Genomic DNA, 27566 nt, shown 5'->3' with positions numbered 1-27566 from the left:
CACCAGGAGTAGAGGAGCAGGAAGGGGAAGGGGGTGGCCATGCGAGGGGACACTTTGAGGCCAAGTCCCAGCTTCAGCCTGATCCTCCTGGGAACCCCGCTCTGAGACAAGGAGCCGGGCTTCGCATTCCCACAGCAGCCAGTCGTGGGCTGAGGACACCTGGGGCGTTGGGAACTCCCTGGCTTCTCCTTGGTTTAACGTCTAGAGCTGCTTGTGAATCGCGCCGCCACACACACCCGAGCGCAGGTGTCTTCCGCACAGACTGCGGGCCTCGCTCTTCTGAATGCCGCTAGCTCGCCACCCACCCACGGGTGAACCTGGTCAGGGTGCTTTCTCTCAGGGGCAGACTCTTTTCCGGGCGGGCTACCGGTGTCTCTGTTTGCTCGTTTCTTTCTTCCATTTCGGGAAAGTCTTCCTTGCTGGCTGTGGAAATCTCCTATGCCTTCCCTCGCCTATTCTGTCAGCTTTAAAATTCTCTTTCAGTTGCCACCCTCACAGATGGATTAGGAAACTCTTTCCGGTGCACTCATTAGTGAAATGACCTCCAGGAAGCTGGAATCCAATATCTAATGGCCGATTTTTAGCGAGTCCACACGCCAGGGTGGTCGGGGTCCAATGCAGCCCCGGCCAGGCCCAGGCCCCTTGGACTGGGCCACAGGAGGACACGGAGGAGGGTCCCGGCCCCCACGAAGCGGTGCCGGCAGTTCTCCACGGGCTTGGGCGTTTTCCAGAGGTAGGAGATGGAGGGGACTGATTTCTTCAGCGCCCCCCAAACCACGCCACCCCACCCCACCCATGGGACACATCCCCAGAGAGAGACGCCCCATACACTGGCTGTGCCCCAGCCCTGGCCCGGGGGAATAGGCGGCAGCCCACCCACAGGGCGAGGGGGGGGGCGCAGCTGAAAGGGGTTGTGGGGGAGGGCGGCCCCTGGCTGGGGTCAAAGGGCGAGCGTCCCGTGCGTGCGCAGTCAGCGGCAGGCAGCGACGCGCTGGGGGTGGGCAGCGGGTAGGTGAAGGAGGCCGGGCGAGGAGACGAGGGGGGCTGGGAGGGCTCCACCTTGGCGAGTCCAGCCATGGAGGCGCATCTTGTGTGAGTGTGAGTGAGTGTGAGTGTGTGTGTGTGTGTGTATAGAGAGACAGCCCCCCACCCCGCCCCGCCCCGCCCCGCCCCGCCCATCACCCCCGTCCCTGGGAGCCCGCGGGACCCGGCCGGCGAACTCAACCGGCCCGGCCCGGCGCGGGGCCTGGGGCGGGAGGCGGCGGCGGGGAAGCCCAGAGAGGCTCGGCTTCTCGAGCGGGGCAGGGGCGCCCTCCGCCGCCGTCTAGGGCCACACCACCCTGAACGCCCCCGATCTCGTCTGGTCTCGGAAGCTAAGCAGGGTCGGGCCTGGTTAGTACTTGGATGGGAGACCGCCTGGGAATACCGGGTGCCACAGGCTGCTGCTTTTTTTTTTTTTTTTTTTTTTTTTTTGCCTCTTGTTCTGTCCCCTTTCTGGGAGCGCGGCGGCGGCCCGGGGTGGGGGTCACCCCCACCCTCAGCGCCCGCGCGGTGCCTGGCGCCCCAGCCCGCACCGTGGGGCCTCCTCTTGTCCCAAGCCGCGACACCGCCGCCACGCGGCAGCATGCGTGGCATCTGGACTGTCAGGTCTCAGACCAAAGGTCTGCTCTGTGGGAACCGACACGCTGGAGGAAACCTTGAGAGTCTGAGAGGGGAGGGAGTTCCAGAAGAAGGCCAGGATGTCATTTTGAGGGAGTATGTGACCAGAACTCGTCCCGTTGCTTTTGGGGTTCTATGGGCTACACGCAGGAATCTTTGGTGGTGGCACCTGATGTTGGGGGATCCGGAGTCACACCCAGACCTGCTCCACAGGCCTCCTTTTACTTTTCTCTTCGGATTCATTATTTTTAAAAAGTGTCTCTTACCTCTAGGATTGCATTTTCTTTTCTCTCTCTTTTCAAGCAGATGATGGGAGTACAAGTATTCAGGTGACATGTGTTGCCCGTGCCGCCCTCCCCCCTGTGTTCTTTTTTTTTTTTTTTTTGAGACAGAGTCTCGTTTTGCTGCCCAGGCTAGAGTGAGTGCCATGGCGTCAGCCTAGCTCACAGCAACCTGAATCTCCGGGCTCAAGCAATCCTGCTGCCTCAGCCTCCCGAGTAGTTGGGACTACAGGCATGCACCACCACGCCCGGCTGTGTTTCTCTATATGTATTAGTTGGCCAATTAATTTCTTTCTATTTTTAGTAGAGACGGGGTCTCGCTCTTGCTCAGGCTGGTTTCGAACTCCTGACCTGGAGCAATCCGCCCGCCTAGGCCTCCCAGAGAGCTAGGATTACAGGCGTGAGCTACCGCGCCCGGCCCCCCCTGTGTTCTTATTCATATACCTCTCATGTTGCTCCAGCGTATTGTGGGGGTACCAATGTTAAGGTCGGGTGCCTTGCCCTCTCCAAGCCTCCCCCCTCGGGTCAGAGCTTCAAGTGCGCCCATCCCCCAGTCGGTGCGCACCCACCCCATGCCTAATGGATGTGTATGCCCCTCCCCTCCCCCCACCCGCCCGACACCCACCCGATGAAGGTGATTCCTCTCTGTCCACTTAGGTGTCCATCCGTTCGTACCAATTTGCTGGTGAGCGCGCTCACGTGGTGCTCGTGTGTCCATTCTTGGGATACTTGGCTTACTGGAACGGGTTCCAGCTCTGGCCAGGAGAACACGAGAGGCGCCCTCTCACCGCTGCTCCTCACAGCCGAATGGCACTCCGTGGTGTCCACGCGCCACATTTTATTGATGCACTCCTGGATGGATGGGCACTCGGGTCGCTTCCACGTCTTTGGGATTGTGAATTGTGCCCTAACTGTAACCCTAACCCTTACCCAGCCCGTCTCCTCTGCCCCTGCCTGACGCACTCCTCCCCGGCCAGGCCCGTCACTGTCCTGGGCCCCCGACTGACCGGCTCCTCCCCGCCCGGCCTGTCACCGTCCTCTGCCCCTGCCTGACACGCTCCTTCCCGCCCGGCCTCTCACCGTCCTCGGCCCCTGCCTGACCGGCTCCTCCGTCGCCTGGGCCTTCCAAGGGCTTGGTGTGGATGCTGCTACCAGGAAGCCCTCCAGAAACCCGGCAGCAGGGTGGCCGCAGCAGTCTCCAGCAGCCGTCCCTAAGTCGCGTGAGTGCGGGGGACGTGCCCCCGCTGTGCCGCGGGGGCCCAGCCTGGTGTCTTCCCTGAGGCCCTGCGGCTGCCGGCTGGGCTGCCGCTCCCCGCAAGGGGAGAGCCGCGGAGGTGGGGACCGCCTCCTGATGGGGACGTACACGCAGCTCTCCACGTCGGATTCCGGGGCTCTCTGTCCTGCCCGAAGGCCCAGCTGGCCTGCGGGTCCTTAGAGTGGCAAAAACCTCCGAAAACTGAGACTGAGGGTCCGGTGGGTGTCTGCACTTTTGTGCTGGGCACCCCAGGGAGGCCCGGGGGCTGGCTGGACAACGTGGTCTGCTGGGCGGGTGGGGGGTGTTGGAGGAGCAACTGATGCCCTTTGCACTTTGGGTAGCAAGAGTCTGAGGTGTCTCTGAGCCCTGTGCCCTGTGGGGGCGGGGCGGGGGGGAGGAGGAGGAGGAGGAGGAGGAGGAGGTGGGAAGGGCCGGGGCCTGCAGTCCTGTTCCCGGGGTGGCACGGCAAGTGGCTTCTTCCACAGGCTGCTTGGCCTGGGCTCCCTGCACCTGGGCCTTTGGAGGACCGGCCCTGTGCTTGCCAACACTTCCTGCAGGGACCCAGAGCTGGGAGGTGGCATCTCTCAGCCCTGGGTCGGGCAGAGCCCCAGCGGGCCATGCCCACAACCTCTCTCAGCACCGGTCCCCCAGAAGGCTCCTTTGGGACCAGGATTCTCTTGCGGTGACTCTTTAAGGTCTGGCCCCTGGATGGAGGGGCACCAGGAGTAGAGGAGCAGGAAGGGGAAGGGGGTGGCCGTGCGAGGGGACACTTTGAGGCCAAGTCCCAGCTTCAGCCTGATCCTCCTGGGAACCCCGCTCTGAGACAAGGAGCCGGGCTTCGCATTCCCACAGCAGCCAGTCGTGGGCTGAGGACACCTGGGGCGTTGGGAACTCCCTGGCTTCTCCTTGGTTTAACGTCTAGAGCTGCTTGTGAATCGCGCCGCCACACACACCCGAGCGCAGGTGTCTTCCGCACAGACTGCGGGCCTCGCTCTTCTGAATGCCGCTAGCTCGCCACCCACCCACGGGTGAACCTGGTCAGGGTGCTTTCTCTCAGGGGCAGACTCTTTTCCGGGCGGGCTACCGGTGTCTCTGTTTGCTCGTTTCTTTCTTCCATTTCGGGAAAGTCTTCCTTGCTGGCTGTGGAAATCTCCTATGCCTTCCCTCGCCTATTCTGTCAGCTTTAAAATTCTCTTTCAGTTGCCACCCTCACAGATGGATTAGGAAACTCTTTCCGGTGCACTCATTAGTGAAATGACCTCCAGGAAGCTGGAATCCAATATCTAATGGCCGATTTTTAGCGAGTCCACACGCCAGGGTGGTCGGGGTCCAATGCAGCCCCGGCCAGGCCCAGGCCCCTTGGACTGGGCCACAGGAGGACACGGAGGAGGGTCCCGGCCCCCACGAAGCGGTGCCGGCAGTTCTCCACGGGCTTGGGCGTTTTCCAGAGGTAGGAGATGGAGGGGACTGATTTCTTCAGCGCCCCCCAAACCACGCCACCCCACCCCACCCATGGGACACATCCCCAGAGAGAGACGCCCCATACACTGGCTGTGCCCCAGCCCTGGCCCGGGGGAATAGGCGGCAGCCCACCCACAGGGCGAGGGGGGGGGCGCAGCTGAAAGGGGTTGTGGGGGAGGGCGGCCCCTGGCTGGGGTCAAAGGGCGAGCGTCCCGCGCGTGCGCAGTCAGCGGCAGGCAGCGACGCGCTGGGGGTGGGCAGCGGGTAGGTGAAGGAGGCCGGGCGAGGAGACGAGGGGGGCTGGGAGGGCTCCACCTTGGCGAGTCCAGCCGTGGAGGCGCATCTTGTGTGAGTGTGAGTGAGTGTGAGTGTGTGTGTGTGTGTATAGAGAGACAGCCCCCCACCCCGCCCCGCCCCGCCCCGCCCCGCCCATCACCCCCGTCCCTGGGAGCCCGCGGGACCCGGCCGGCGAACTCAACCGGCCCGGCCCGGCGCGGGGCCTGGGGCGGGAGGCGGCGGCGGGGAAGCCCAGAGAGGCTCGGCTTCTCGAGCGGGGCAGGGGCGCCCTCCGCCGCCGTCTAGGGCCACACCACCCTGAACGCCCCCGATCTCGTCTGGTCTCGGAAGCTAAGCAGGGTCGGGCCTGGTTAGTACTTGGATGGGAGACCGCCTGGGAATACCGGGTGCCACAGGCTGCTGCTTTTTTTTTTTTTTTTTTTTTTTTTTTGCCTCTTGTTCTGTCCCCTTTCTGGGAGCGCGGCGGCGGCCCGGGGTGGGGGTCACCCCCACCCTCAGCGCCCGCGCGGTGCCTGGCGCCCCAGCCCGCACCGTGGGGCCTCCTCTTGTCCCAAGCCGCGACACCGCCGCCACGCGGCAGCATGCGTGGCATCTGGACTGTCAGGTCTCAGACCAAAGGTCTGCTCTGTGGGAACCGACACGCTGGAGGAAACCTTGAGAGTCTGAGAGGGGAGGGAGTTCCAGAAGAAGGCCAGGATGTCATTTTGAGGGAGTATGTGACCAGAACTCGTCCCGTTGCTTTTGGGGTTCTATGGGCTACACGCAGGAATCTTTGGTGGTGGCACCTGATGTTGGGGGATCCGGAGTCACACCCAGACCTGCTCCACAGGCCTCCTTTTACTTTTCTCTTCGGATTCATTATTTTTAAAAAGTGTCTCTTACCTCTAGGATTGCATTTTCTTTTCTCTCTCTTTTCAAGCAGATGATGGGAGTACAAGTATTCAGGTGACATGTGTTGCCCGTGCCGCCCTCCCCCCTGTGTTCTTTTTTTTTTATTTTTTGAGACAGAGTCTCGTTTTGCTGCCCAGGCTAGAGTGAGTGCCATGGCGTCAGCCTAGCTCACAGCAACCTGAATCTCCGGGCTCAAGCAATCCTGCTGCCTCAGCCTCCCGAGTAGTTGGGACTACAGGCATGCACCACCACGCCCGGCTGTGTTTCTCTATATGTATTAGTTGGCCAATTAATTTCTTTCTATTTTTAGTAGAGACGGGGTCTCGCTCTTGCTCAGGCTGGTTTCGAACTCCTGACCTGGAGCAATCCGCCCGCCTCGGCCTCCCAGAGAGCTAGGATTACAGGCGTGAGCCACCGCGCCCGGCCCCCCCTGTGTTCTTATTCATATACCTCTCATGTTGTTCCAGCGTATTGTGGGGGTACCAATGTTAAGGTCGGGTGCCTTGCCCTCTCCAAGCCTCCCCCCTCGGGTCAGAGCTTCAAGTGCGCCCATCCCCCAGTCGGTGCGCACCCACCCCATGCCTAATGGATGTGTATGCCCCTCCCCTCCCCCCACCCGCCCGACACCCACCCGATGAAGGTGATTCCTCTCTGTCCACTTAGGTGTCCATCCGTTCGTACCAATTTGCTGGTGAGCGCGCTCACGTGGTGCTCGTGTGTCCATTCTTGGGATACTTGGCTTACTGGAACGGGTTCCAGCTCTGGCCAGGAGAACACGAGAGGCGCCCTCTCACCGCTGCTCCTCACAGCCGAATGGCACTCCGTGGTGTCCACGCGCCACATTTTATTGATGCACTCCTGGATGGATGGGCACTCGGGTCGCTTCCACGTCTTTGGGATTGTGAATTGTGCCCTAACTGTAACCCTAACCCTTACCCAGCCCGTCTCCTCTGCCCCTGCCTGACGCACTCCTCCCCGGCCAGGCCCGTCACTGTCCTGGGCCCCCGCCTGACCGGCTCCTCCCCGCCCGGCCTGTCACCGTCCTCTGCCCCTGCCTGACACGCTCCTTCCCGCCCGGCCTCTCACCGTCCTCGGCCCCTGCCTGACCGGCTCCTCCGTCGCCTGGGCCTTCCAAGGGCTTGGTGTGGATGCTGCTACCAGGAAGCCCTCCAGAAACCCGGCAGCAGGGTGGCCGCAGCAGTCTCCAGCAGCCGTCCCTAAGTCGCGTGAGTGCGGGGGACGTGCCCCCGCTGTGCCGCGGGGGCCCAGCCTGGTGTCTTCCCTGAGGCCCTGCGGCTGCCGGCTGGGCTGCCGCTCCCCGCAAGGGGAGAGCCGCGGAGGTGGGGACCGCCTCCTGATGGGGACGTACACGCAGCTCTCCACGTCGGATTCCGGGGCTCTCTGTCCTGCCCGAAGGCCCAGCTGGCCTGCGGGTCCTTAGAGTGGCAAAAACCTCCGAAAACTGAGACTGAGGGTCCGGTGGGTGTCTGCACTTTTGTGCTGGGCACCCCAGGGAGGCCCGGGGGCTGGCTGGACAACGTGGTCTGCTGGGCGGGGGGGGGGGTGTTGGAGGAGCAACTGATGCCCTTTGCACTTTGGGTAGCAAGAGTCTGAGGTGTCTCTGAGCCCTGTGCCCTGTGGGGGCGGGGCGGGGGGGAGGAGGAGGAGGAAGAGGAGGAGGAGGAGGTGGGAAGGGCCGGGGCCTGCAGTCCTGTTCCCGGGGGTGGCACGGCAAGTGGCTTCTTCCACAGGCTGCTTGGCCTGGGCTCCCTGCACCTGGGCCTTTGGAGGACCGGCCCTGTGCTTGCCAACACTTCCTGCAGGGACCCAGAGCTGGGAGGTGGCATCTCTCAGCCCTGGGTCGGGCAGAGCCCCAGCGGGCCATGCCCACAACCTCTCTCAGCACCGGTCCCCCAGAAGGCTCCTTTGGGACCAGGATTCTCTTGCGGTGACTCTTTAAGGTCTGGCCCCTGGATGGAGGGGCACCAGGAGTAGAGGAGCAGGAAGGGGAAGGGGGTGGCCGTGCGAGGGGACACTTTGAGGCCAAGTCCCAGCTTCAGCCTGATCCTCCTGGGAACCCCGCTCTGAGACAAGGAGCCGGGCTTCGCATTCCCACAGCAGCCAGTCGTGGGCTGAGGACACCTGGGGCGTTGGGAACTCCCTGGCTTCTCCTTGGTTTAACGTCTAGAGCTGCTTGTGAATCGCGCCGCCACACACACCCGAGCGCAGGTGTCTTCCGCACAGACTGCGGGCCTCGCTCTTCTGAATGCCGCTAGCTCGCCACCCACCCACGGGTGAACCTGGTCAGGGTGCTTTCTCTCAGGGGCAGACTCTTTTCCGGGCGGGCTACCGGTGTCTCTGTTTGCTCGTTTCTTTCTTCCATTTCGGGAAAGTCTTCCTTGCTGGGTGTGGAAATCTCCTATGCCTTCCCTCGCCTATTCTGTCAGCTTTAAAATTCTCTTTCAGTTGCCACCCTCACAGATGGATTAGGAAACTCTTTCCGGTGCACTCATTAGTGAAATGACCTCCAGGAAGCTGGAATCCAATATCTAATGGCCGATTTTTAGCGAGTCCACACGCCAGGGTGGTCGGGGTCCAATGCAGCCCCGGCCAGGCCCAGGCCCCTTGGACTGGGCCACAGGAGGACACGGAGGAGGGTCCCGGCCCCCACGAAGCGGTGCCGGCAGTTCTCCACGGGCTTGGGCGTTTTCCAGAGGTAGGAGATGGAGGGGACTGATTTCTTCAGCGCCCCCCAAACCACGCCACCCCACCCCACCCATGGGACACATCCCCAGAGAGAGACGCCCCATACACTGGCTGTGCCCCAGCCCTGGCCCGGGGGAATAGGCGGCAGCCCACCCACAGGGCGAGGGGGGGGCGCAGCTGAAAGGGGTTGTGGTGGAGGGCGGCCCCTGGCTGGTGTCAAAGGGCGAGCGTCCCGCGCTTGCGCAGTCAGCGGCAGCGACGCGCTGGGGGTTGGCAGCGGGTAGGTGAAGGAGCCCAGGCGAGGAGACGAGGGGGGCTGGGAGGGCTCCACCTTGGCGAATCCAGCCGTGGAGGCGCATCTTGTGTGAGTGTGAGTGAGTGTGAGTGTGTGTGTGTGTGTATAGAGAGACAGCCCCCCACCCCGCCCCGCCCATCACCCCCGTCCCTGGGAGCCCGCGGGACCCGGCCGGCGAACTCAACCGGCCCGGCCCGGCGCGGGGCCTGGGGCGGGAGGCGGCGGCGGGGAAGCCCAGAGAGGCTCGGCTTCTCGAGCGGGGCAGGGCCGTCCTCCGCCGCCATCTAGGGCCACACCACCCTGAACGCCCCCGATCTCGTCTGGTCTCGGAAGCTAAGCAGGGTCGGGCCTGGTTAGTACTTGGATGGGAGACCGCCTGGGAATACCGGGTGCCACAGGCTGCTGCTTTTTTTTTTTTTTTTTTTTTTTTTTGCCTCTTGTTCTGTCCCCTTTCTGGGAGCGCGGCGGCGGCCCGGGGTGGGGGTCACCCCCACCCTCAGCGCCCGCGCGGTGCCTGGCGCCCCAGCCCGCACCGTGGGGCCTCCTCTTGTCCCAAGCCGCGACACCGCCGCCACGCGGCAGCATGCGTGGCATCTGGACTGTCAGGTCTCAGACCAAAGGTCTGCTCTGTGGGAACCGACACGCTGGAGGAAACCTTGAGAGTCTGAGAGGGGAGGGAGTTCCAGAAGAAGGCCAGGATGTCATTTTGAGGGAGTATGTGACCAGAACTCGTCCCGTTGCTTTTGGGGTTCTATGGGCTACACGCAGGAATCTTTGGTGGTGGCACCTGATGTTGGGGGATCCGGAGTCACACCCAGACCTGCTCCACAGGCCTCCTTTTACTTTTCTCTTCGGATTCATTATTTTTAAAAAGTGTCTCTTACCTCTAGGATTGCATTTTCTTTTCTCTCTCTTTTCAAGCAGATGATGGGAGTACAAGTATTCAGGTGACATGTGTTGCCCGTGCCGCCCTCCCCCCTGTGTTCTTTTTTTTTTTTTTTTGAGACAGAGTCTCGTTTTGCTGCCCAGGCTAGAGTGAGTGCCATGGCGTCAGCCTAGCTCACAGCAACCTCAATCTCCGGGCTCAAGCAATCCTGCTGCCTCAGCCTCCCGAGTAGTTGGGACTACAGGCATGCACCACCACGCCCGGCTGCGTTTTTCTATATATATTAGTTGGCCAATTAATTTCTTTCTATTTTTAGTAGAGACGGGGTCTCGCTCTTGCTCAGGCTGGTTTCGAACTCCTGACCTGGAGCAATCCGCCCGCCTCGGCCTCCCAGAGAGCTAGGATTACAGGCGTGAGCCACCGCGCCCGGCCCCCCCTGTGTTCTTATTCATATACCTCTCATGTTGTTCCAGCGTATTGTGGGGGTACCAATGTTAAGGTCGGGTGCCTTGCCCTCTCCAAGCCTCCCCCCTCGGGTCAGAGCTTCAAGTGCGCCCATCCCCCAGTCGGTGCGCACCCACCCCATGCCTAATGGATGTGTATGCCCCTCCCCTCCCCCCACCCAACCGACACCCACCCGATGAAGGTGATTCCTCTCTGTCCACTTAGGTGTCCATCCGTTCGTACCAGTTTGCCGGTGAGCGCGCTCACGTGGTGCTCCTGTGTCCATTCTTGGGATACTTGGCCTACTGGAACGGGTTCCAGCTGTGGCCAGGAGAACACGAGAGGCGCCCTATCACCGCTGCTCCTCACAGCCGAATGGCACTCCGTGGTGTCCACGCGCCACATTTTATTGATGCACTCCTGGATGGATGGGCACTCGGGTCGCTTCCACGTCTTTGGGATTGTGAATTGTGCCCTAACTGTAACCCTAACCCTTACCCAGCCCGTCTCCTCTGCCCCTGCCTGACACGCTCCTTCCCGCCCGGCCTCTCAACGTCCTCGGCCCCTGCCTGACCGGCTCCTCCGTCGCCTGGGCCTTCCAAGGGCTTGGTGTGGATGCTGCTTCCAGGAAGCCCTCCAGAAACCCGGCAGCAGGGTGGCCGCAGCAGTCTCCAGCAGCCGTCCCTAAGTCGCGTGAGTGCGGGGGACGTGCCCCCCGCTGTGGCGCGGGGGCCCAGCCTGGTGTCTTCCCTGAGGCCCTGCGGCTGCCGGCTGGGCTGCCGCTCCCCGCAAGGGGAGAGCCGCGGAGGTGGGGACCGCCTCATGATGGGGACGTACACGCAGCTCTCCACGTCGGATTCCGGGGCTCTCTGTCCTGCCCGAAGGCCCAGCTGGCCTGCGGGTCCTTAGAGTGGCAAAAACCTCCGAAAACTGAGACTGAGGGTCCGGTGGGTGTCTGCACTTTTCTGCTGGGCACCCCAGGGAGGCCAGGGGGCTGGCTGGACAACGTGGTCTGCTGGGCGGGTGGGGGGTTGGAGGAGCAACTGATGCCCTTTGCACTTTGGGTAGCAAGAGTCTGAGGTGTCTCTGAGCCCTGTGCCCTGTGGGGGCGGGGCGGGGGTTAGGAGGAGGAGGAGGAGGAGGAGGTGGGAAGGGCGGGGCCTGCAGTCCTGTTCCCGGGGTGGCACGGCAAGTGGCTTCTTCCACAGGCTGCTTGGCCTGGGCTCCCTGCACCTGGGCCTTTGGAGGACCGGCCCTGTGCTTGCCAACACTTCCTGCAGGGACCCAGAGCTGGGAGGTGGCATCTCTCAGCCCTGGGTCGGGCAGAGCCCCAGCGGGCCATGCCCACAACCTCTCTCAGCACCGGTCCCCCAGAAGGCTCCTTTGGGACCAGGATTCTCTTGCGGTGACTCTTTAAGGTCTGGCCCCTGGATGGAGGGGCACCAGGAGTAGAGGAGCAGGAAGGGGAAGGGGGTGGCCATGCGAGGGGACACTTTGAGGCCAAGTCCCAGCTTCAGCCTGATCCTCCTGGGAACCCCGCTCTGAGACAAGGAGCCGGGCTTCGCATTCCCACAGCAGCCAGTCGTGGGCTGAGGACACCTGGGGCGTTGGGAACTCCCTGGCTTCTCCTTGGTTTAACATCTAGAGCTGCTTGTGAATCGCGCCGCCACACACACCCGAGCGCAGGTGTCTTCCGCACAGACTGCGGGCCTCGCTCTTCTGAATGCCGCTAGCTCGCCACCCACCCACGGGTGAACCTGGTCAGGGTGCTTTCTCTCAGGGGCAGACTCTTTTCCGGGCGGGCTACCGGTGTCTCTGTTTGCTCGTTTCTTTCTTCCATTTCGGGAAAGTCTTCCTTGCTGGCTGTGGAAATCTCCTATGCCTTCCCTCGCCTATTCTGTCAGCTTTAAAATTCTCTTTCAGTTGCCACCCTCACAGATGGATTAGGAAACTCTTTCCGGTGCACTCATTAGTGAAATGACCTCCAGGAAGCTGGAATCCAATATCTAATGGCCGATTTTTAGCGAGTCCACACGCCAGGGTGGTCGGGGTCCAATGCAGCCCCGGCCAGGCCCAGGCCCCTTGGACTGGGCCACAGGAGGACACTGAGGAGGGTCCCGGCCCCCACGAAGCGGTGCCGGCAGTTCTCCACGGGCTTGGGCGTTTTCCAGAGGTAGGAGATGGAGGGGACTGATTTCTTCAGCGCCCCCCAAACCACGCCACCCCACCCCACCCATGGGACACATCCCCAGAGAGAGACGCCCCATACACTGGCTGTGCCCCAGCCCTGGCCCGGGGGAATAGGCGGCAGCCCACACACAGGGCAAGGGGGGGGGCGCAGCTGAAAGGGGTTGTGGGGGAGGGCGGCCCCTGGCTGGGGTCAAAGGGCGAGCGTCCCGCGCGTGCGCAGTCAGCGGCAGCGACGCGCTGGGGGTGGGCAGCGGGTAGGTGAAGGAGGCCGGGCGAGGAGACGAGGGGGGCTGGGAGGGCTCCACCTTGGCGAGTCCAGCCGTGGAGGCGCATCTTGTGTGAGTGTGAGTGTGAGTGTGTGTGTGTGTGTGTAGAGAGAGACAGCCCCCCACCCCGCCCCGCCCCGCCCCGCCCCGCCCATCACCCCGGACCCTGGGAGCCCGCGGGACCAGGCCGGCCCGGCCCGGCCCGGCGCGGGGCCTGGGGCGGGAGGCGGCGGCGGGGAAGCCCAGAGAGGCTCGGCTTCTCGAGCGGGGCAGGGGCGCCCTCCGCCGCCGTCTAGGGCCACACCACCCTGAACGCCCCCGATCTCGTCTGGTCTCGGAAGCTAAGCAGGGTCGGGCCTGGTTAGTACTTGGATGGGAGACCGCCTGGGAATACCGGGTGCCACAGGCTGCTGCTTTTTTTTTTTTTTTTTTTTTTTTTTGCCTCTTGTTCTGTCCCCTTTCTGGGAGCTCGGCGGCGGCCCGGGGTGGGGGTCACCCCCACCCTCAGCGCGCGCGCGGTGCCTGGCGCCCCAGCCCGCACCGTGGGGCCTCCTCTTGTCCCAAGCCGCGACACCGCCGCCACGCGGCAGCATGCGTGGCATCTGGACTGTCAGGTCTCAGACCAAAGGTCTGCTCTGTGGGAACCGACACGCTGGAGGAAACCTTGAGAGTCTGAGAGGGGAGGGAGTTCCAGAAGAAGGCCAGGATGTCATTTTGAGGGAGTATGTGACCAGAACTCGTCCCGTTGCTTTTGGGGTTCTATGGGCTACACGCAGGAATCTTTGGTGGTGGCACCTGATGTTGGGGGATCCGGAGTCACACCCAGACCTGCTCCACAGGCCTCCTTTTACTTTTCTCTTCGGATTCATTATTTTTAAAAAGTGTCTCTTACCTCTAGGATTGCATTTTCTTTTCTCTCTCTTTTCAAGCAGATGATGGGAGTACAAGTATTCAGGTGACATGTGTTGCCCGTGCCGCCCTCCCCCCTGTGTTCTTTTTTTTTTTTTTTTTTTTTGAGACAGAGTCTCGTTTTGCTGCCCAGGCTAGAGTGAGTGCCATGGCGTCAGCCTAGCTCACAGCAACCTCAATCTCCGGGCTCAAGCAATCCTGCTGCCTCAGCCTCCCGAGTAGTTGGGACTACAGGCATGCACCACCACGCCCGGCTGTGTTTTTCTATATATATTAGTTGGCCAATTAATTTCTCTCTATTTTTAGTAGAGACGGGGTCTCGCTCTTGCTCAGGCTGGTTTCGAACTCCTGACCTGGAGCAATCCGCCCGCCTCGGCCTCCCAGAGAGCTAGGATTACAGGCGTGAGCCACCGCGCCCGGCCCCCCCTGTGTTCTTATTCATATACCTCTCATGTTGTTCCAGCGTATTGTGGGGGTACCAATGTTAAGGTCGGGTGCCTTGCCCTCTCCAAGCCTCCCCCCTCGGGTCAGAGCTTCAAGTGCGCCCATCCCCCAGTCGGTGCGCACCCACCCCATGCCTAATGGATGTGTATGCCCCTCCCCTCCCCCCACCCGCCCGACACCCACCCGATGAAGGTGATTCCTCTCTGTCCACTTAGGCGTCCATCCGTTCGTACCAATTTGCTGGTGAGCGCGCTCACGTGGTGCTCGTGTGTCCATTCTTGGGATACTTGGCCTACTGGAACGGGTTCCAGCTCTGGCCAGGAGAACACGAGAGGCGCCCTCTCACCGCTGCTCCTCACAGCCGAATGGCACTCCGTGGTGTCCACGTGCCACATTTTATTGATGCACTCCTGGATGGATGGGCACTCGGGTCGCTTCCACGTCTTTGGGATTGTGAATTGTGCCCTAACTGTAACCCTAACCCTTACCCAGCCCGTCTCCTCTGCCCCTGCCTGACGCACTCCTCCCCGGCCAGGCCCGTCACTGTCCTGGGCCTCCGCCTGACCGGCTCCTCCCCGCCCGGCCTGTCACCGTCCTCTGCCCCTGTCTGACACGCTCCTTCCCGCCCGGCCTCTCACCGTCCTCGGCCCCTGCCTGACCGGCTCCTCCGTCGCCTGGGCCTTCCAAGGGCTTGGTGTGGATGCTGCTTCCAGGAAGCCCTCCAGAAACCCGGCAGCAGGGTGGCCGCAGCAGTCTCCAGCAGCCGTCCCTAAGTCGCGTGAGTGCGGGGGACGTGCCCCCGCTGTGCCGCGGGGGCCCAGCCTGGTGTCTTCCCTGAGGCCCTGCGGCTGCCGGCTGGGCTGCCGCTCCCCGCAAGGGGAGAGCCGCGGAGGTGGGGACCGCCTCCTGATGGGGACGTACACGCAGCTCTCCACGTCGGATTCCGGGGCTCTCTGTCCTGCCCGAAGGCCCAGCTGGCCTGCGGGTCCTTAGAGTGGCAAAAACCTCCGAAAACTGAGACTGAGGGTCCGGTGGGTGTCTGCACTTTTGTGCTGGGCACCCCAGGGAGGCCCGGGGGCTGGCTGGACAACGTGGTCTGCTGGGCGGGGGGGGGGGGTGTTGGAGGAGCAACTGATGCCCTTTGCACTTTGGGTAGCAAGAGTCTGAGGTGTCTCTGAGCCCTGTGCCCTGTGGGGGCGGGGCGGGGGGGAGGAGGAGGAGGAGGAGGAGGAGGTGGGAAGGGCGGGGCCTGCAGTCCTGTTCCCGGGGTGGCACGGCAAGTGGCTTCTTCCACAGGCTGCTTGGCCTGGGCTCCCTGCACCTGGGCCTTTGGAGGACCGGCCCTGTGCTTGCCAACACTTCCTGCAGGGACCCAGAGCTGGGAGGTGGCATCTCTCAGCCCTGGGTCGGGCAGAGCCCCAGCGGGCCATGCCCACAACCTCTCTCAGCACCGGTCCCCCAGAAGGCTCCTTTGGGACCAGGATTCTCTTGCGGTGACTCTTTAAGGTCTGGCCCCTGGATGGAGGGGCACCAGGAGTAGAGGAGCAGGAAGGGGAAGGGGGTGGCCGTGCGAGGGGACACTTTGAGGCCAAGTCCCAGCTTCAGCCTGATCCTCCTGGGAACCCCGCTCTGAGACAAGGAGCCGGGCTTCGCATTCCCACAGCAGCCAGTCGTGGGCTGAGGACACCTGGGGCGTTGGGAACTCCCTGGCTTCTCCTTGGTTTAACATCTAGAGCTGCTTGTGAATCGCGCCGCCACACACACCCGAGCGCAGGTGTCTTCCGCACAGACTGCGGGCCTCGCTCTTCTGAATGCCGCTAGCTCGCCACCCACCCACGGGTGAACCTGGTCAGGGTGCTTTCTCTCAGGGGCAGACTCTTTTCCGGGCGGGCTACCGGTGTCTCTGTTTGCTCGTTTCTTTCTTCCATTTCGGGAAAGTCTTCCTTGCTGGCTGTGGAAATCTCCTATGCCTTCCCTCGCCTATTCTGTCAGCTTTAAAATTCTCTTTCAGTTGCCACCCTCACAGATGGATTAGGAAACTCTTTCCGGTGCACTCATTAGTGAAATGACCTCCAGGAAGCTGGAATCCAATATCTAATGGCCGATTTTTAGCGAGTCCACACGCCAGGGTGGTCGGGGTCCAATGCAGCCCCGGCCAGGCCCAGGCCCCTTGGACTGGGCCACAGGAGGACACTGAGGAGGGTCCCGGCCCCCACGAAGCGGTGCCGGCAGTTCTCCACGGGCTTGGGCGTTTTCCAGAGGTAGGAGATGGAGGGGACTGATTTCTTCAGCGCCCCCCAAACCACGCCACCCCACCCCACCCATGGGACACATCCCCAGAGAGAGACGCCCCATACACTGGCTGTGCCCCAGCCCTGGCCCGGGGGAATAGGCGGCAGCCCACACACAGGGCGAGGGGGGGGGCGCAGCTGAAAGGGGTTGTGGGGGAGGGCGGCCCCTGGCTGGGGTCAAAGGGCGAGCGTCCCGCGCGTGCGCAGTCAGCGGCAGCGACGCGCTGGGGGTGGGCAGCGGGTAGGTGAAGGAGGCCGGGCGAGGAGACGAGGGGGGCTGGGAGGGCTCCACCTTGGCGAGTCCAGCCGTGGAGGCGCATCTTGTGTGAGTGTGAGTGAGTGTGAGTGTGTGTGTGTGTGTGTAGAGAGAGACAGCCCCCCACCCCGCCCCGCCCCGCCCCGCCCCGCCCATCACCCCGGACCCTGGGAGCCCGCGGGACCAGGCCGGCCCGGCCCGGCCCGGCGCGGGGCCTGGGGCGGGAGGCGGCGGCGGGGAAGCCCAGAGAGGCTGGGCTTCTCGAGCGGGGCAGGGGCGCCCTCCGCCGCCGTCTAGGGCCACACCACCCTGAACGCCCCCGATCTCGTCTGGTCTCGGAAGCTAAGCAGGGTCGGGCCTGGTTAGTACTTGGATGGGAGACCGCCTGGGAATACCGGGTGCCACAGGCTGCTGCTTTTTTTTTTTTTTTTTTTTTTTTTTTGCCTCTTGTTCTGTCCCCTTTCTGGGAGCGCGGCGGCGGCCCGGGGTGGGGGTCACCCCCACCCTCAGCGCGCGCGGTGCCTGGCGCCCCAGCCCGCACCGTGGGGCCTCCTCTTGTCCCAAGCCGCGACACCGCCGCCACGCGGCAGCATGCGTGGCATCTGGACTGTCAGGTCTCAGACCAAAGGTCTGCTCTGTGGGAACCGACACGCTGGAGGAAACCTTGAGAGTCTGAGAGGGGAGGGAGTTCCAGAAGAAGGCCAGGATGTCATTTTGAGGGAGTATGTGACCAGAACTCGTCCCGTTGCTTTTGGGGTTCTATGGGCTACACGCAGGAATCTTTGGTGGTGGCACCTGATGTTGGGGGATCCGGAGTCACACCCAGACCTGCTCCACAGGCCTCCTTTTACTTTTCTCTTCGGATTCATTATTTTTAAAAAGTGTCTCTTACCTCTAGGATTGCATTTTCTTTTCTCTCTCTTTTCAAGCAGATGATGGGAGTACAAGTATTCAGGTGACATGTGTTGCCCGTGCCGCCCTCCCCCCTGTGTTCTTTTTTTTTTTTTTTTTTTTGAGACAGAGTCTCGTTTTGCTGCCCAGGCTAGAGTGAGTGCCATGGCGTCAGCCTAGCTCACAGCAACCTCAATCTCCGGGCTCAAGCAATCCTGCTGCCTCAGCCTCCCGAGTAGTTGGGACTACAGGCATGCACCACCACGCCCGGCTGTGTTTTTCTATATATATTAGTTGGCCAATTAATTTCTCTCTATTTTTAGTAGAGACGGGGTCTCGCTCTTGCTCAGGCTGGTTTCGAACTCCTGACCTGGAGCAATCCGCCCGCCTCGGCCTCCCAGAGAGCTAGGATTACAGGCGTGAGCCACCGCGCCCGGCCCCCCCTGTGTTCTTATTCATATACCTCTCATGTTGTTCCAGCGTATTGTGGGGGTACCAATGTTAAGGTCGGGTGCCTTGCCCTCTCCAAGCCTCCCCCCTCGGGTCAGAGCTTCAAGTGCGCCCATCCCCCAGTCGGTGCGCACCCACCCCATGCCTAATGGATGTGTATGCCCCTCCCCTCCCCCCACCCGCCCGACACCCACCCGATGAAGGTGATTCCTCTCTGTCCACTTAGGCGTCCATCCGTTCGTACCAATTTGCTGGTGAGCGCGCTCACGTGGTGCTCGTGTGTCCATTCTTGGGATACTTGGCCTACTGGAACGGGTTCCAGCTCTGGCCAGGAGAACACGAGAGGCGCCCTCTCACCGCTGCTCCTCACAGCCGAATGGCACTCCGTGGTGTCCACGTGCCACATTTTATTGATGCACTCCTGGATGGATGGGCACTCGGGTCGCTTCCACGTCTTTGGGATTGTGAATTGTGCCCTAACTGTAACCCTAACCCTTACCCAGCCCGTCTCCTCTGCCCCTGCCTGACGCACTCCTCCCCGGCCAGGCCCGTCACTGTCCTGGGCCCCCGCCTGACCGGCTCCTCCCCGCCCGGCCTGTCACCGTCCTCTGCCCCTGTCTGACACGCTCCTTCCCGCCCGGCCTCTCACCGTCCTCGGCCCCTGCCTGACCGGCTCCTCCGTCGCCTGGGCCTTCCAAGGGCTTGGTGTGGATGCTGCTTCCAGGAAGCCCTCCAGAAACCCGGCAGCAGGGTGGCCGCAGCAGTCTCCAGCAGCCGTCCCTAAGTCGCGTGAGTGCGGGGGACGTGCCCCCGCTGTGCCGCGGGGGCCCAGCCTGGTGTCTTCCCTGAGGCCCTGCGGCTGCCGGCTGGGCTGCCGCTCCCCGCAAGGGGAGAGCCGCGGAGGTGGGGACCGCCTCCTGATGGGGACATACACGCAGCTCTCCACGTCGGATTCCGGGGCTCTCTGTCCTGCCCGAAGGCCCAGCTGGCCTGCGGGTCCTTAGAGTGGCAAAAACCTCCGAAAACTGAGACTGAGGGTCCGGTGGGTGTCTGCACTTTTGTGCTGGGCACCCCAGGGAGGCCCGGGGGCTGGCTGGACAACGTGGTCTGCTGGGCGGGGGGGGGGTGTTGGAGGAGCAACTGATGCCCTTTGCACTTTGGGTAGCAAGAGTCTGAGGTGTCTCTGAGCCCTGTGCCCTGTGGGGGCGGGGCGGGGGGGAGGAGGAGGAGGAGGAGGAGGAGGTGGGAAGGGCCGGGGCCTGCAGTCCTGTTCCCGGGGTGGCACGGCAAGTGGCTTCTTCCACAGGCTGCTTGGCCTGGGCTCCCTGCACCTGGGCCTTTGGAGGACCGGCCCTGTGCTTGCCAACACTTCCTGCAGGGACCCAGAGCTGGGAGGTGGCATCTCTCAGCCCTGCGTCGGGCAGAGCCCCAGCGGGCCATGCCCACAACCTCTCTCAGCACCGGTCCCCCAGAAGGCTCCTTTGGGACCAGGATTCTCTTGCGGTGACTCTTTAAGGTCTGGCCCCTGGATGGAGGGGCACCAGGAGTAGAGGAGCAGGAAGGGGAAGGGGGTGGCCGTGCGAGGGGACACTTTGAGGCCAAGTCCCAGCTTCAGCCTGATCCTCCTGGGAACCCCGCTCTGAGACAAGGAGCCGGGCTTCGCATTCCCACAGCAGCCAGTCGTGGGCTGAGGACACCTGGGGCGTTGGGAACTCCCTGGCTTCTCCTTGGTTTAACGTCTAGAGCTGCTTGGGAATCGCGCCGCCACACACACCCGAGCGCAGGTGTCTTCCGCACAGACTGCGGGCCTCGCTCTTCTGAATGCCGCTAGCACGCCACCCACCCACGGGTGAACCTGGTCAGGGTGCTTTCTCTCAGGGGCAGACTCTTTTCCGGGCGGGCTACCGGTGTCTCTGTTTGCTCGTTTCTTTCTTCCATTTCGGGAAAGTCTTCCTTGCTGGGTGTGGAAATCTCCTATGCCTTCCCTCGCCTATTCTGTCAGCTTTAAAATTCTCTTTCAGTTGCCACCCTCACAGATGGATTAGGAAACTCTTTCCGGTGCACTCATTAGTGAAATGACCTCCAGGAAGCTGGAATCCAATATCTAATGGCCGATTTTTAGCGAGTCCACACGCCAGGGTGGTCGGGGTCCAATGCAGCCCCGGCCAGGCCCAGGCCCCTTGGACTGGGCCACAGGAGGACACGGAGGAGGGTCCCGGCCCCCACGAAGCGGTGCCGGCAGTTCTCCACGGGCTTGGGCGTTTTCCAGAGGTAGGAGATGGAGGGGACTGATTTCTTCAGCGCCCCCCAAACCACGCCACCCCACCCCACCCATGGGACACATCCCCAGAGAGAGACGCCCCATACACTGGCTGTGCCCCAGCCCTGGCCCGGGGGAATAGGCGGCAGCCCACCCACAGGGCGAGGGGGGGGCGCAGCTGAAAGGGGTTGTGGGGGAGGGCGGCCCCTTGCTGGGGTCAAAGGGCGAGCGTCCCGTGCGTGCGCAGTCAGCGGCAGGCAGCGACGCGCTGGGGGTGGGCAGCGGGTAGGTGAAGGAGGCCGGGCGAGGAGACGAGGGGGGCTGGGAGGGCTCCACCTTGGCGAGTCCAGCCGTGGAGGCGCATCTTGTGTGAGTGTGAGTGAGTGTGAGTGTGTGTGTGTGTGTATAGAGAGACAGCCCCCCACCCCGCCCCGCCCCGCCCCGCCCCGCCCATCACCCCCGTCCCTGGGAGCCCGCGGGACCCGGCCGGCGAACTCAACCGGCCCGGCCCGGCGCGGGGCCTGGGGCGGGAGGCGGCGGCGGGGAAGCCCAGAGAGGCTCGGCTTCTCGAGCGGGGCAGGGGCGCCCTCCGCCGCCGTCTAGGGCCACACCACCCTGAACGCCCCCGATCTCGTCTGGTCTCGGAAGCTAAGCAGGGTCGGGCCTGGTTAGTACTTGGATGGGAGACCGCCTGGGAATACCGGGTGCCACAGGCTGCTGCTTTTTTTTTTTTTTTTTTTTTTTTTTGCCTCTTGTTCTGTCCCCTTTCTGGGAGCGCGGCGGCGGCCCGGGGTGGGGGTCACCCCCACCCTCAGCGCCCGCGCGGTGCCTGGCGCCCCAGCCCGCACCGTGGGGCCTCCTCTTGTCCCAAGCCGCGACACCGCCGCCACGCGGCAGCATGCGTGGCATCTGGACTGTCAGGTCTCAGACCAAAGGTCTGCTCTGTGGGAACCGACACGCTGGAGGAAACCTTGAGAGTCTGAGAGGGGAGGGAGTTCCAGAAGAAGGCCAGGATGTCATTTTGAGGGAGTATGTGACCAGAACTCGTCCCGTTGCTTTTGGGGTTCTATGGGCTACACGCAGGAATCTTTGGTGGTGGCACCTGATGTTGGGGGATCCGGAGTCACACCCAGACCTGCTCCACAGGCCTCCTTTTACTTTTCTCTTCGGATTCATTATTTTTAAAAAGTGTCTCTTACCTCTAGGATTGCATTTTCTTTTCTCTCTCTTTTCAAGCAGATGATGGGAGTACAAGTATTCAGGTGACATGTGTTGCCCGTGCCGCCCTCCCCCCTGTGTTCTTTTTTTTTTATTTTTTGAGACAGAGTCTCGTTTTGCTGCCCAGGCTAGAGTGAGTGCCATGGCGTCAGCCTAGCTCACAGCAACCTGAATCTCCGGGCTCAAGCAATCCTGCTGCCTCAGCCTCCCGAGTAGTTGGGACTACAGGCATGCACCACCACGCCCGGCTGTGTTTCTCTATATGTATTAGTTGGCCAATTAATTTCTTTCTATTTTTAGTAGAGACGGGGTCTCGCTCTTGCTCAGGCTGGTTTCGAACTCCTGACCTGGAGCAATCCGCCCGCCTCGGCCTCCCAGAGAGCTAGGATTACAGGCGTGAGCCACCGCGCCCGGCCCCCCCTGTGTTCTTATTCATATACCTCTCATGTTGTTCCAGCGTATTGTGGGGGTACCAATGTTAAGGTCGGGTGCCTTGCCCTCTCCAAGCCTCCCCCCTCGGGTCAGAGCTTCAAGTGCGCCCATCCCCCAGTCGGTGCGCACCCACCCCATGCCTAATGGATGTGTATGCCCCTCCCCTCCCCCCACCCGCCCGACACCCACCCGATGAAGGTGATTCCTCTCTGTCCACTTAGGTGTCCATCCGTTCGTACCAATTTGCTGGTGAGCGCGCTCACGTGGTGCTCGTGTGTCCATTCTTGGGATACTTGGCTTACTGGAACGGGTTCCAGCTCTGGCCAGGAGAACACGAGAGGCGCCCTCTCACCACTGCTCCTCACAGCCGAATGGCACTCCGTGGTGTCCACGCGCCACATTTTATTGATGCACTCCTGGATGGATGGGCACTCGGGTCGCTTCCACGTCTTTGGGATTGTGAATTGTGCCCTAACTGTAACCCTAACCCTTACCCAGCCCGTCTCCTCTGCCCCTGCCTGACGCACTCCTCCCCGGCCAGGCCCGTCACTGTCCTGGGCCCCCGCCTGACCGGCTCCTCCACGCCCGGCCTGTCACCGTCCTCTGCCCCTGCCTGACACGCTCCTTCCCCCCCGGCCTCTCACCGTCCTCGGCCCCTGCCTGACCGGCTCCTCCGTCGCCTGGGCCTTCCAAGGGCTTGGTGTGGATGCTGCTACCAGGAAGCCCTCCAGAAACCCGGCAGCAGGGTGGCCGCAGCAGTCTCCAGCAGCCGTCCCTAAGTCGCGTGAGTGCGGGGGACGTGCCCCCGCTGTGCCGCGGGGGCCCAGCCTGGTGTCTTCCCTGAGGCCCTGCGGCTGCCGGCTGGGCTGCCGCTCCCCGCAAGGGGAGAGCCGCGGAGGTGGGGACCGCCTCCTGATGGGGACGTACACGCAGCTCTCCACGTCGGATTCCGGGGCTCTCTGTCCTGCCCGAAGGCCCAGCTGGCCTGCGGGTCCTTAGAGTGGCAAAAACCTCCGAAAACTGAGACTGAGGGTCCGGTGGGTGTCTGCACTTTTGTGCTGGGCACCCCAGGGAGGCCCGGGGGCTGGCTGGACAACGTGGTCTGCTGGGCGGGTGGGGGGTGTTGGAGGAGCAACTGATGCCCTTTGCACTTTGGGTAGCAAGAGTCTGAGGTGTCTCTGAGCCCTGTGCCCTGTGGGGGCGGGGCGGGGGGGAGGAGGAGGAGGAGGAGGAGGAGGAGGAGGTGGGAAGGGCCGGGACCTGCAGTCCTGTTCCCGGGGGTGGCACGGCAAGTGGCTTCTTCCACAGGCTGCTTGGCCTGGGCTCCCTGCACCTGGGCCTTTGGAGGACCGGCCCTGTGCTTGCCAACACTTCCTGCAGGGACCCAGAGCTGGGAGGTGGCATCTCTCAGCCCTGGGTCGGGCAGAGCCCCAGCGGGCCATGCCCACAACCTCTCTCAGCACCGGTCCCCCAGAAGGCTCCTTTGGGACCAGGATTCTCTTGCGGTGACTCTTTAAGGTCTGGCCCCTGGATGGAGGGGCACCAGGAGTAGAGGAGCAGGAAGGGTTAGGGGGTGGCCATGCGAGGGGACACTTTGAGGCCAAGTCCCAGCTTCAGCCTGATCCTCCTGGGAACCCCGCTCTGAGACAAGGAGCCGGGCTTCGCATTCCCACAGCAGCCAGTCGTGGGCTGAGGACACCTGGGGCGTTGGGAACTCCCTGGCTTCTCCTTGGTTTAACGTCTAGAGCTGCTTGTGAATCGCGCCGCCACACACACCCGAGCGCAGGTGTCTTCCGCACAGACTGCGGGCCTCGCTCTTCTGAATGCCGCTAGCTCGCCACCCACCCACGGGTGAACCTGGTCAGGGTGCTTTCTCTCAGGGGCAGACTCTTTTCCGGGCGGGCTACCGGTGTCTCTGTTTGCTCGTTTCTTTCTTCCATTTCGGGAAAGTCTTCCTTGCTGGCTGTGGAAATCTCCTATGCCTTCCCTCGCCTATTCTGTCAGCTTTAAAATTCTCTTTCAGTTGCCACCCTCACAGATGGATTAGGAAACTCTTTCCGGTGCACTCATTAGTGAAATGACCTCCAGGAAGCTGGAATCCAATATCTAATGGCCGATTTTTAGCGAGTCCACACGCCAGGGTGGTCGGGGTCCAATGCAGCCCCGGCCAGGCCCAGGCCCCTTGGACTGGGCCACAGGAGGACACGGAGGAGGGTCCCGGCCCCCACGAAGCGGTGCCGGCAGTTCTCCACGGGCTTGGGCGTTTTCCAGAGGTAGGAGATGGAGGGGACTGATTTCTTCAGCGCCCCCCAAACCACGCCACCCCACCCCACCCATGGGACACATCCCCAGAGAGAGACGCCCCATACACTGGCTGTGCCCCAGCCCTGGCCCGGGGGAATAGGCGGCAGCCCACACACAGGGCGAGGGGGGGGGCGCAGCTGAAAGGGGTTGTGGGGGAGGGCGGCCCCTGGCTGGGGTCAAAGGGCGAGCGTCCCGCGCGTGCGCAGTCAGCGGCAGCGACGCGCTGGGGGTGGGCAGCGGGTAGGTGAAGGAGGCCGGGCGAGGAGACGAGGGGGGCTGGGAGGGCTCCACCTTGGCGAGTCCAGCCGTGGAGGCGCATCTTGTGTGAGTGTGAGTGAGTGTGAGTGTGTGTGTGTGTGTGTAGAGAGAGACAGCCCCCCACCCCGCCCCGCCCCGCCCCGCCCCGCCCATCACCCCGGACCCTGGGAGCCCGCGGGACCAGGCCGGCCCGGCCCGGCCCGGCGCGGGGCCTGGGGCGGGAGGCGGCGGCGGGGAAGCCCAGAGAGGCTGGGCTTCTCGAGCGGGGCAGGGGCGCCCTCCGCCGCCGTCTAGGGCCACACCACCCTGAACGCCCCCGATCTCGTCTGGTCTCGGAAGCTAAGCAGGGTCGGGCCTGGTTAGTACTTGGATGGGAGACCGCCTGGGAATACCGGGTGCCACAGGCTGCTGCTTTTTTTTTTTTTTTTTTTTTTTTTTTGCCTCTTGTTCTGTCCCCTTTCTGGGAGCGCGGCGGCGGCCCGGGGTGGGGGTCACCCCCACCCTCAGCGCGCGCGGTGCCTGGCGCCCCAGCCCGCACCGTGGGGCCTCCTCTTGTCCCAAGCCGCGACACCGCCGCCACGCGGCAGCATGCGTGGCATCTGGACTGTCAGGTCTCAGACCAAAGGTCTGCTCTGTGGGAACCGACACGCTGGAGGAAACCTTGAGAGTCTGAGAGGGGAGGGAGTTCCAGAAGAAGGCCAGGATGTCATTTTGAGGGAGTATGTGACCAGAACTCGTCCCGTTGCTTTTGGGGTTCTATGGGCTACACGCAGGAATCTTTGGTGGTGGCACCTGATGTTGGGGGATCCGGAGTCACACCCAGACCTGCTCCACAGGCCTCCTTTTACTTTTCTCTTCGGATTCATTATTTTTAAAAAGTGTCTCTTACCTCTAGGATTGCATTTTCTTTTCTCTCTCTTTTCAAGCAGATGATGGGAGTACAAGTATTCAGGTGACATGTGTTGCCCGTGCCGCCCTCCCCCCTGTGTTCTTTTTTTTTTTTTTTTTTTTGAGACAGAGTCTCGTTTTGCTGCCCAGGCTAGAGTGAGTGCCATGGCGTCAGCCTAGCTCACAGCAACCTCAATCTCCGGGCTCAAGCAATCCTGCTGCCTCAGCCTCCCGAGTAGTTGGGACTACAGGCATGCACCACCACGCCCGGCTGTGTTTTTCTATATATATTAGTTGGCCAATTAATTTCTCTCTATTTTTAGTAGAGACGGGGTCTCGCTCTTGCTCAGGCTGGTTTCGAACTCCTGACCTGGAGCAATCCGCCCGCCTCGGCCTCCCAGAGAGCTAGGATTACAGGCGTGAGCCACCGCGCCCGGCCCCCCCTGTGTTCTTATTCATATACCTCTCATGTTGTTCCAGCGTATTGTGGGGGTACCAATGTTAAGGTCGGGTGCCTTGCCCTCTCCAAGCCTCCCCCCTCGGGTCAGAGCTTCAAGTGCGCCCATCCCCCAGTCGGTGCGCACCCACCCCATGCCTAATGGATGTGTATGCCCCTCCCCTCCCCCCACCCGCCCGACACCCACCCGATGAAGGTGATTCCTCTCTGTCCACTTAGGCGTCCATCCGTTCGTACCAATTTGCTGGTGAGCGCGCTCACGTGGTGCTCGTGTGTCCATTCTTGGGATACTTGGCCTACTGGAACGGGTTCCAGCTCTGGCCAGGAGAACACGAGAGGCGCCCTCTCACCGCTGCTCCTCACAGCCGAATGGCACTCCGTGGTGTCCACGTGCCACATTTTATTGATGCACTCCTGGATGGATGGGCACTCGGGTCGCTTCCACGTCTTTGGGATTGTGAATTGTGCCCTAACTGTAACCCTAACCCTTACCCAGCCCGTCTCCTCTGCCCCTGCCTGACGCACTCCTCCCCGGCCAGGCCCGTCACTGTCCTGGGCCCCCGCCTGACCGGCTCCTCCCCGCCCGGCCTGTCACCGTCCTCTGCCCCTGTCTGACACGCTCCTTCCCGCCCGGCCTCTCACCGTCCTCGGCCCCTGCCTGACCGGCTCCTCCGTCGCCTGGGCCTTCCAAGGGCTTGGTGTGGATGCTGCTTCCAGGAAGCCCTCCAGAAACCCGGCAGCAGGGTGGCCGCAGCAGTCTCCAGCAGCCGTCCCTAAGTCGCGTGAGTGCGGGGGACGTGCCCCCGCTGTGCCGCGGGGGCCCAGCCTGGTGTCTTCCCTGAGGCCCTGCGGCTGCCGGCTGGGCTGCCGCTCCCCGAAAGGGGAGAGCCGCGGAGGTGGGGACCGCCTCCTGATGGGGACATACACGCAGCTCTCCACGTCGGATTCCGGGGCTCTCTGTCCTGCCCGAAGGCCCAGCTGGCCTGCGGGTCCTTAGAGTGGCAAAAACCTCCGAAAACTGAGACTGAGGGTCCGGTGGGTGTCTGCACTTTTGTGCTGGGCACCCCAGGGAGGCCCGGGGGCTGGCTGGACAACGTGGTCTGCTGGGCGGGGGGGGGGTGTTGGAGGAGCAACTGATGCCCTTTGCACTTTGGGTAGCAAGAGTCTGAGGTGTCTCTGAGCCCTGTGCCCTGTGGGGGCGGGGCGGGGGGGAGGAGGAGGAGGAGGAGGAGGAGGTGGGAAGGGCCGGGGCCTGCAGTCCTGTTCCCGGGGTGGCACGGCAAGTGGCTTCTTCCACAGGCTGCTTGGCCTGGGCTCCCTGCACCTGGGCCTTTGGAGGACCGGCCCTGTGCTTGCCAACACTTCCTGCAGGGACCCAGAGCTGGGAGGTGGCATCTCTCAGCCCTGCGTCGGGCAGAGCCCCAGCGGGCCATGCCCACAACCTCTCTCAGCACCGGTCCCCCAGAAGGCTCCTTTGGGACCAGGATTCTCTTGCGGTGACTCTTTAAGGTCTGGCCCCTGGATGGAGGGGCACCAGGAGTAGAGGAGCAGGAAGGGGAAGGGGGTGGCCGTGCGAGGGGACACTTTGAGGCCAAGTCCCAGCTTCAGCCTGATCCTCCTGGGAACCCCGCTCTGAGACAAGGAGCCGGGCTTCGCATTCCCACAGCAGCCAGTCGTGGGCTGAGGACACCTGGGGCGTTGGGAACTCCCTGGCTTCTCCTTGGTTTAACGTCTAGAGCTGCTTGGGAATCGCGCCGCCACACACACCCGAGCGCAGGTGTCTTCCGCACAGACTGCGGGCCTCGCTCTTCTGAATGCCGCTAGCACGCCACCCACCCACGGGTGAACCTGGTCAGGGTGCTTTCTCTCAGGGGCAG

At 62.7% G+C, this 27566-nt stretch overlaps 6 non-coding genes and 1 pseudogene across 6 annotated transcripts; all 7 read left to right on the top strand.

Annotated features, from left to right (window-relative positions):
- Positions 1 to 1322: 1322 nt before the first annotated feature.
- LOC142861253 (5S ribosomal RNA) lies at positions 1323 to 1441 on the top strand. The gene has a single exon (XR_012912620.1). It is a non-coding gene; the product is annotated as a 5S ribosomal RNA (ribosomal RNA).
- A 3791-nt stretch (positions 1442 to 5232) lies between these two features.
- LOC142861252 (5S ribosomal RNA) lies at positions 5233 to 5351 on the top strand. The gene has a single exon (XR_012912619.1). It is a non-coding gene; the product is annotated as a 5S ribosomal RNA (ribosomal RNA).
- A 3776-nt stretch (positions 5352 to 9127) lies between these two features.
- LOC142861264 (uncharacterized) lies at positions 9128 to 9246 on the top strand (annotated as a pseudogene).
- Positions 9247 to 12921: 3675 nt separating this feature from the next.
- LOC142861250 (5S ribosomal RNA) lies at positions 12922 to 13040 on the top strand. Its single transcript, XR_012912617.1, has one exon. It is a non-coding gene; the product is annotated as a 5S ribosomal RNA (ribosomal RNA).
- Positions 13041 to 16822: 3782 nt separating this feature from the next.
- LOC142861249 (5S ribosomal RNA) lies at positions 16823 to 16941 on the top strand. The gene has a single exon (XR_012912616.1). It is a non-coding gene; the product is annotated as a 5S ribosomal RNA (ribosomal RNA).
- A 3788-nt stretch (positions 16942 to 20729) lies between these two features.
- On the top strand, positions 20730 to 20848 carry LOC142861248 (5S ribosomal RNA). The gene has a single exon (XR_012912615.1). It is a non-coding gene; the product is annotated as a 5S ribosomal RNA (ribosomal RNA).
- A 3784-nt stretch (positions 20849 to 24632) lies between these two features.
- On the top strand, positions 24633 to 24751 carry LOC142861247 (5S ribosomal RNA). The gene has a single exon (XR_012912614.1). It is a non-coding gene; the product is annotated as a 5S ribosomal RNA (ribosomal RNA).
- The last annotated feature ends 2815 nt before the right edge of the window (positions 24752 to 27566 follow it).

This window comes from Microcebus murinus, chromosome 16 (genome assembly GCF_040939455.1).
Source record: "Microcebus murinus isolate Inina chromosome 16, M.murinus_Inina_mat1.0, whole genome shotgun sequence".
Classification (NCBI taxonomy): Eukaryota; Metazoa; Chordata; class Mammalia; order Primates; family Cheirogaleidae; genus Microcebus; species Microcebus murinus.
The sequence above is the reverse complement of the archived record's forward strand: the minus strand, read 5'-3'. Positions and strand labels throughout refer to the sequence as shown.